Raw genomic sequence first — 8,622 nt, 5'->3', positions numbered from 1 at the left:
CCCCTTGAACAACTGAGACAAAACATCTTCCAACAAAAACACAGGTACATTCCCTTTGCAAGAATTACCCTGTTTAGGTTCTAAGGGTTTCATCCACACATGATGCTTCTACATCCACACCAGTTCTAGAAGACTCAGAAGCTCAGTCTACAAAAGCTGAGCCCTTCCAATCAATCTCAAAAAAATTGTCGGATTGCGGCACTGCTAATTATTTGCGCATATCATTGCAATAACGCTATCTAAAATGCAATCCAACTTCCCTTATGCAAAGGATCATGAAATTTGATGCAAACACATAGCCAGTTACAGCTCAAACTCAACGTGGAGCTGATCCTAAAGGAGTGGACCAAAAAAAAGGGGTAGAACAAAACTGCAACAATACTACATCAATAACCGGTAGCAACCAACTATCTTACTAGTCGGCTGATCAAAATTGAACCAGGTAGTAAATCTTCAAAACTAAAATAGGGTAGTGTATCCTAATAACCAACATCAACTAGCAAGTTTATTATTCAACTGATCAAAACTAAATCAGCAGCCAGCTAGCTTACTGGTCGGATGATCAAAATTGAACCAGGTAGTAAATTTTTAAAATTACAAGACGGTAATGTATCCTAATAACCAACAGCAACCAGCTAGCTTACTGGTTGGCTGATAAAAATTGAACCAGGTAGTAAATCTTCAAAATTACAAGAGGTCCATTGTAGCCTACTTCCAAAGGCTTACATATGAACTGAACCATAAACTATGTACATCCTCAAAAGTACCTATTCTATTGCCCTATCTATTACTTACGTCGCTTCTTAGTTGCTTTAGGTTTCTTGCTCTGCATAAATGTTTGCACCTTCCTTGTCATTGTTATAACACCCTCTTCATGCAAAATTTTCCTTTATCACACTCACAGGTATAAAAACGCCCACTGCATTTTTGTGTTCTACATTACACACAGAAAACAATGCAAGCTGCAAAGAAAAACAACATAATTTTGTAAGGCAAGGCACATATGTATATGTTTATATATATATATATATATATCGATCGGGTACACAGACACACACCCACATACAGACCAATATTGAAAACTCAGCATTATGCACCTTACCTCTGACACATCTGCAACTTCAAACTTGGACATGGAGAAGGAAGGCAACTCTAAGCCTCTTACTGCAATATCGGGCATCTCTTCATTCTTAGGAGGCACACATTAACCATGATTTTCATGAAATTCCCTAATAGAAAATTTCATACATATAAGGAATAAGAAAGAACAACAAAAACCACTCAAAAGTTCACAACACTCTTACTTTGCAACATGAATGGGGAGGAGATATCCCTCCCCATTCATAATTTTACCACCACTACAACCTGGAAAGCAATGTACTGGCCTTTGACAGTTGTTTCATAGATCTTAATAATCTGTCCTTGAATATCGAGAGGATGCTTTTGGGAATCATTGGTGATGTAGGAAGCCAACCAGATATTTTCTCCTGCATAACGAAGTTGAAAAGAGATAGTTAGAACCTAGTTACTTTAATTTATTTTGTAAATGTTAAAAAACAGTGCATAGGTACCTTGTGTCATCATGGAGTCTCTACCCAACCGCATGCACGGAGCTTGTCCTCTCAAATCTTGCATTTGGTAGAAGGAGAGATCATCATAAGGATAGGGCACAAGGGGTTTGATTGACTTCATTTCCTCTCCAACCACTACTTTTATAGACTCCTGTTCAATTTCACCATCCCCATGGAAACAATGTAAAGGTGTCATCCTTGCTCCCTTGGGAGTGAGGCTGGTGAAACATCCAACATACACTAGAAGAGGTTGTGTGCACTTGTGACGCTGTTAGCGACGGAAATACGTTGGGTTTTATACTCTCTGGTGTCGCTAAGACCGTCGCTAACAACGTCGATACGAAAACATCGCTATAACCGTCACTATATGCGTCGCTATATAGCGACGCCTATAGCGACAATCATAGCGACATTTACAGGCCACCTATAGCAACGTTTATAGCGACGCTACAGAGACTTATATAGTGACGCTCATAGCGATGCCCGAGAAGGGCATTCAATGCCCTGCCACCCATCAACCATATTGAATGTTTCAATGATTGAGTAAACCTAAATGAATCCAAGATAAGCCCAAATTCACCTTTGAAAGAAAGTGCAAGATTAGATATAGACCCAAAGTAGTCACCCACAAGACAATATAACCATTAACTCCATCATCCATAGTATTGTTTGCAGAATAAAGATACAAGAATAAAGATACAAAGCTGACAAAAGTAAATTGATGAAAGTAAAGATGACAATTGTACACATCATAGGCAAAATCACTTGATTGTTAAACTTTGCAAAGGTAATAGTTACAGCACCATTGTCATTATTGAAAAACTATACATGGTTTTCCAATAGTTACAAAAAGACGTACAAACGTCATCTCATGAAACATATGCTATGACAAAAGGAAACTAATGCTATCTAGCTACGGCTAGACTGACGTCATCTAATCAAACGTCTCATTGCGTCCAAGCGGCGTATATGTCGGATTCTACAAAAAAAAACAATAAGACAGCTTTCTATAAGTATAAACACATAATTTATAAAACAATACAACAAATAGAAAAGAGTAAACCCTAATACTAACCATGCCGCCGCGAGAACTCAGAATGTCCATCAGGGCGTTTAAGCCCTTCCTGCCTCATCGACCACTGTCAAAACATACAAAGAATCCATTATATTAGAATTTAAAAACCCCTAAACCCTAGACTATCAAACCTAAAGAGCAATGCGAAAACACTTACAAAATCGGCCTCAAATGATGCCCACTCGCTGCTCCCCAAGTGGTGCGAGCTCCCTGCCTCTACTCGCGCTTTGGCTGCCTCCTTTTGTTACTTCCACTTGTCGGGATTCTCGCACGCTACTTTCTTCGCATTCTTCCAATCTTCTTTGGCCAGCCAATTTGGTATGTTCCACCCATGCTTAATTTCTTTTTGCACTTTGGAACGCTTGTGCTTGCAGTATTCGCGCATTCAAACCTTAATCAGGTCTTCATTGAAGCGATCATCCCGTGTTGAAACGGGAACTCATCATGCAGCATATTGATGACTCTGTATTTTAAATCACTTGGTACTTCACTCCAGGTGTTTAGTATATAGTGTCTAAACACCTCAGAGCAAAGACCGCCCATGCGTGAGATCACCTTTTGCCTTCATCATCCAAGATGATGTCGCCGCTGAAGTTGACGGAGTAAGGCAATCCCTCTCGTCGGTGATGCATGAACCTGGGTGTCCCAGTAGGGTCTCTAGCGGCGTGTTGATGGGGGTACGGACGTCAGGTGTCTCCACTGGAGTCTGGGCCCCGAAGCGAGGAGTGTCAATTGGAATGACTCCTGGAGGAGTAGCTAGTGGTGTGTGGCTGCTAGGAACAACTGTCAACCGCACAAAACCTCGTGTAGATGGCGATGTCGTGGCTGGTGTGGGGGCGGGCAAAGAAGGGGAGGGTAAAGAGCCTCGTCGAGCACGAGGCGGTGTTGGGGCATCAGCGACAGCATCCCCACAACAACCACCACTGCCACCACTAGAGCGCTGGTGCCTAGACGAGTGTGAAGATCGTCTCGTCGACATTGAAGCTTTGGAGCGTGCTAAATACTTCAAAATAGAGGGAGACGCTAAAGGAGTACGAACGCGTGATGGAGCTCCAGAGCAATGATACTCCACGTACCACTGTCTCTGTTGGGGTGACAAAGAAGAAAGAAACTCATCATCATCCATACCTGCATTAAACACACAAACATTTAATCTTAATATTGAATGAATGGAGAAGAAAACATAAACAAGTAGAGAGAGAGAGAGAGAGAGAATTAGAGAGAGAGGACTCATAAAGGGGGAGGGATGTTAGGATTTGGATCGTGCTAGATATGGTGGATGAAAGAGAAACATGGTGCAAGTGTGTGAGTAAGTGTAAGCAAGGTTATCACTCAAGTGAATTAGGTTCCAAGATAGATTAGCTTGGACTCATAAACACAATCTTGAGTATTGACTTAGCTTAGCACAAGCTCACCATAGACAAGCATGTAGTGCAAAATGAGTTGTTGTTTATTGATTCAAGAAATGAGCTTTAAGTAGCTCTACAGCCTTGCTCCACAGTATGTGGGAGAAATCCACTCTCCTCTCCTTGATTCACACCTTAGGACAAAGCTCACACTTTACAATCCTCCCCTTGAGGTTTGGATTAAGACAAGATACTGAAGATGCATGATCCACACAGGCTAACAAAATCCACACAGGATGGTGATATCCACACAGGAAAATAAAGTCCACAAAGGATGGTGATATCCACACAGGATGGTAAAATCCACACAAGAACAATCCACAAAGAATGGTGATGTCCACACAGGATGATAATCTGGTATCCACACAGGAAAAAGTCCTCCCCTACAAGTAGAGAGTCTACATCTTCAGAATGGGTCTTCCCAAATGCTACCTTCGTCTTCGTCCTTTTTGTCTTCTACTATGTGAGTTGATCCTCTATCAGGTCTCTTGCCTTCGTTGCTTCTGTTGTTTCTTCTACTGTTGCTGCTTTCTCCACTGCTACTGCCTCCACTTGAGTAGCACCAAGAAGGAGGGTGTCCTTTCCTACCACATTTGTTGCAACGTTTGTTTGTGTAGCAATCTTTTGCTACGTGTCCCATTCTTCCACATTCATAACACTTTCGTCCGTTTGTCGATGTTGATGGCGAATATCTTTCCCTTGAAGATGTTGCGATAAAAACTCCTCCTGATGGGGTAAGTGAACCTCTTTGCTTTCTTTCTTCTGCTTGGACTGAGTTGATTACATCTTGAAATGGTGGTGCCGGTTCTTTTTCTTCAAGAATTGTGACTAAGTGGTCATAAGAAGGTGGAAGTGCACTTAAAAGTATAGCCACTTTATCATCTTCTGGTACTTCAACTTGGATTTAAGTGAGTTGTGTGACAATGCTCTTAAGCCTGTTCACTAGGCTAGAAATGTCCTCCCCTTGAAGCATAGTAACTTTGTAAAGCTGTCTTTTAAGACTAACTTTGCTTCTTTTGGCTCGAGCTCCAAAATTACTTTCTAGGACATGCCAGGCTTCATGTGCATGCTTACATTCATCTATGAAATGCACATAGTTATCATGCAAAGAAGTGATGATAATTCCCAATGCTTGTTCGTCTTTGGCCAAATTTTGTGCACTTGCTATGAGTGTAGATGCCCTAGTGTGCACTCCATCGGGTTCGGCTTGTTGCTCGAGGGAAGTGCTAATGACAGACCGCAAACATTTTTTCATAAGATAGCCTCTTAATTTTGTTTGCCAAGTGTGAAATCCCTCCCCGTTGAATTTCTCTATTCCCTTCTCCCCCATTTGTGCTGATAGAGGGGTCTTAGCTTAGGAGACTCTCCTAGACAGTGTCTGCCTCTTTACACGATGCACAACTGATGATAGAAAAATTTAATTTGCAAAACTTTGTGCTTGGTTGTGATAACCTTAAGGGTTCATTGTGTGTGTGTGTGTGTGTGTGTGTGTGTGTGTGTGTGTGTGAGAGAGAGAGAGAGAGAGAGAGAGAGAGAGAGAGAGAGAGAGAGAGAGAGAGAGAGAGATAGAGAGAGAGAGAGAGAGAGAGAGAGAGATCCCCCCTTTTTTGTGAAGCTCCTCTTCACCGTCGCGTTGGTGAAGCCCCTCTTCACAAGGAGGTAATGCTCCTTTGGATGCTTTGAAGATTTTTCTGTGACTGGCCTTGACAGCTTTTGGAAAGGATGTATTCAAGGCTCATCAGCTGCGAGAAAGAGCCCTTAGCTTTTCTTCAATTCCTTTTGCTCGCTAGCTGCGAGTAGCATGCCTTAGGCTTAAGGATCTTGCTGCAGTTTGGTGGGAGCAGGGGCTTAAAAAACGCTCCGAAATGTGTCTTGGAGTTTTGGGCCTCTTGGAGGTGCTCGGCAGTCACGCTGTGGGAAATGGAGCTTATGCAGCCTTGGCCAGCACCGTGTGATTGTGTTCCAAGCAGTGGCTTGGTCAAGCCTTAGCAGGCGTGGGAAGGGGGGGCCCAAGAGGTCGGGCAAGCCGTGCAGAAAAAGGCAAGCGCGGGCACACCGGGAAGCAGGGCAGCTCGTCGGGCAAGCGCGGGAAGCTCTAGGCAGCGGGCAGCTTATCCGGGCAGGCGGGGGCAGAGCGCCGAGCAGCGGGCTTCAAAAAAAAAATTCTGCGCGTGAATATTCCCCAGCGGACCCGCCTAGTGGTTGCAATACAATTTTCTGCTTCGTTTGGAGTCCGTCCATTGGGCGCCTTATTGGGGATGTGGCCGCCCTTAGAAAATGGTCAAAGGCCCCTCTAAGCAAGGCGTTCCCACCACGTGCAAGCCTATTTGAGTCTTTGTTTTTCCACAAAGGGTGGTGAGCATTGAATGCTCTTCTAGGCACACACACACACACACACACACACACACACACACACACACACACACATTGCCCCTGTGGATTTGTTCTGCAGAAAATTCCAGAGATTGAGGGTGTATATGAGACCAAAATCAAGCAAGCTTTAGGATAGGCAAATCAAATGCGATTTTGGCATGGGTGGACTTGACGGAAAGCTTGCGAGGAGAGCTTCGAGATGAGGTGAACAATGCAAAAGGAAAACGAGTTTAATGAATTTAATTGAAGAGGAAAATGATGCAAAAATTGACGCAAAAAATGCAATCTAAAATACAATTTAAATGATGCTAATCCTCTCTCTAATCAAGTCTACCTAGCCATGGAGGGTAGTGGCCTCTTGGGTGTTCCAAGGACATGCCCACACATAGCTAGATTAGTGCTTAATTAGTGAGATATGCAACTTAACTATGAAACTGTTAATGGGCCGTGACAACAATTATGCAATGCTAATCGATCTAATGGAGATGCTAATGATTAACACACACTAATGGATAATGACAATCCTAGCTAGCACACCATAGCTCTGATACCAAATGTTAGGATTTGGATCGTGCTAGCTATGGTGGATGAAAGAGAAACATGGTGCAAGTGTGTGAGTGTGTGTAAGCAAGGTTATCACTCAAGTGAATTAGGTTCGAAGATAGATTAGCTTGGACTCATAAACACAATCTTGAGTATTGACTTAGCTTAGCACAAGCTCACCATAGACAAGCATGTAGTGCAAAATGAGTTGTTGTTTATTGATTCAAGAAATGAGCTTTAAGTAGCTCTACAGCCTTGCTCCACAGTATGTGGGAGAAATCCACTCTCCTCTCCTTGACTCACACCTTAGGACAAAGCTCACACTTTACAAGGGATTCCTGTGTAGAGAGATTTCCTTGAATTTCTGTGAATTTGTAAAAGCACTACGCTCCGGGTGTGATGGAGACTGAAGCTCCATCACGAAGGTCTGCTCATAGAAGTTTCTTGCCCCACCACTTAATCTAATTGATCGGGTGAAAGAGACACTGAGCAGCAGTAGTAGTGCTTCTTAGTGTCTCTTTCACCCGATCAACTAGATCTAGGACAAGCAGCATCTATATTGAATAGACCTTCACAATTGCATCTTCAGTTTCCATCGCACTCGGAGCACAGTGCTCGTCGTCCCTACTTGTGAGAACATACCTAGAGCATACGTACCTGGAGTGGATGCAAATATATATTATAAAACGAAGAAAAATTGTTCAAATATAATATTTATGGCTTTAAGAGGTTTCTCTCTCATCCTCACAAAGCTCAGCATAACTTCCTATATCTATATAGAGCTCTCCATTTAAATAGATGTCTTCCGTTTTATTTTGTAGATCCTCTGCATGCACCCCATAGAGAGTAGCAGCTTGATCCTCGTCTGGCACCACCTCAGTGGCTTGTGACTGAGCATCTTCTCCAATCTCCTCCATTGATGCCGTTGTGATTGGCACATTGTAGCCATCATACGTCCGTGCACTACGAGGGGCTACCTCTATGACGTACCACCAGTTTGATGCAGACTTTGTAGGATGAAATATCACCTGCCAGAGCCACATAACTTACATGAGAGCTTCCAAGCACATAGCTTCTAAAATTTGTTAACTATTTACATACTTACTTGTTCACAATGCTCGGGTAGTACGAAAGTGTCTCTTAGGTCAGTCCATTTCTTAGTTGAATCCACCTCAAGAAAACTAGACTCTCCTCTACGCACAGTAGCGTTGCGACCCTCCATGATTATCTTGAACCACTGCACATCGAACAAGTCAACAAAAAATCCTCTATAATCGATCCTCAAAATCTCTTGTAGCGTGCCGAAGTAAGTGAGTTCCGCCACCACAGGATCTGCATCAGAGGACCGTCGTCAACTAGACTGTTCAAATTTTTCCATGATTCCACAATCTTGAGTAAAACGCTTTTTGTCGATCCGTTCCATCCTAAAATATCGACCTTTACACCATGCTGCTATATATGACTTATACTACAACCAACAAACATTATGAGTGGTTGTTCAAACATCTAAAAAGACACTAGTCGTACATTGCAAACTTACCTTGGTCACGCAACCCCGAGAGTACTCCCACTCCTCCTCAGTCACTTCTTCACCGCGCTGTTGTCTGCTTTTCAATTGGTTGTGCAACCATCTTCAGCTCATGAATGTTGGTAG

This window comes from Adiantum capillus-veneris, chromosome 3, assembly GCF_014529385.1.
Source record: "Adiantum capillus-veneris isolate H3 chromosome 3, ASM1452938v2, whole genome shotgun sequence".
Taxonomy (NCBI): Eukaryota; Viridiplantae; Streptophyta; class Polypodiopsida; order Polypodiales; family Pteridaceae; genus Adiantum; species Adiantum capillus-veneris.
The sequence above is the reverse complement of the archived record's forward strand: the minus strand, read 5'-3'. Positions refer to the sequence as shown.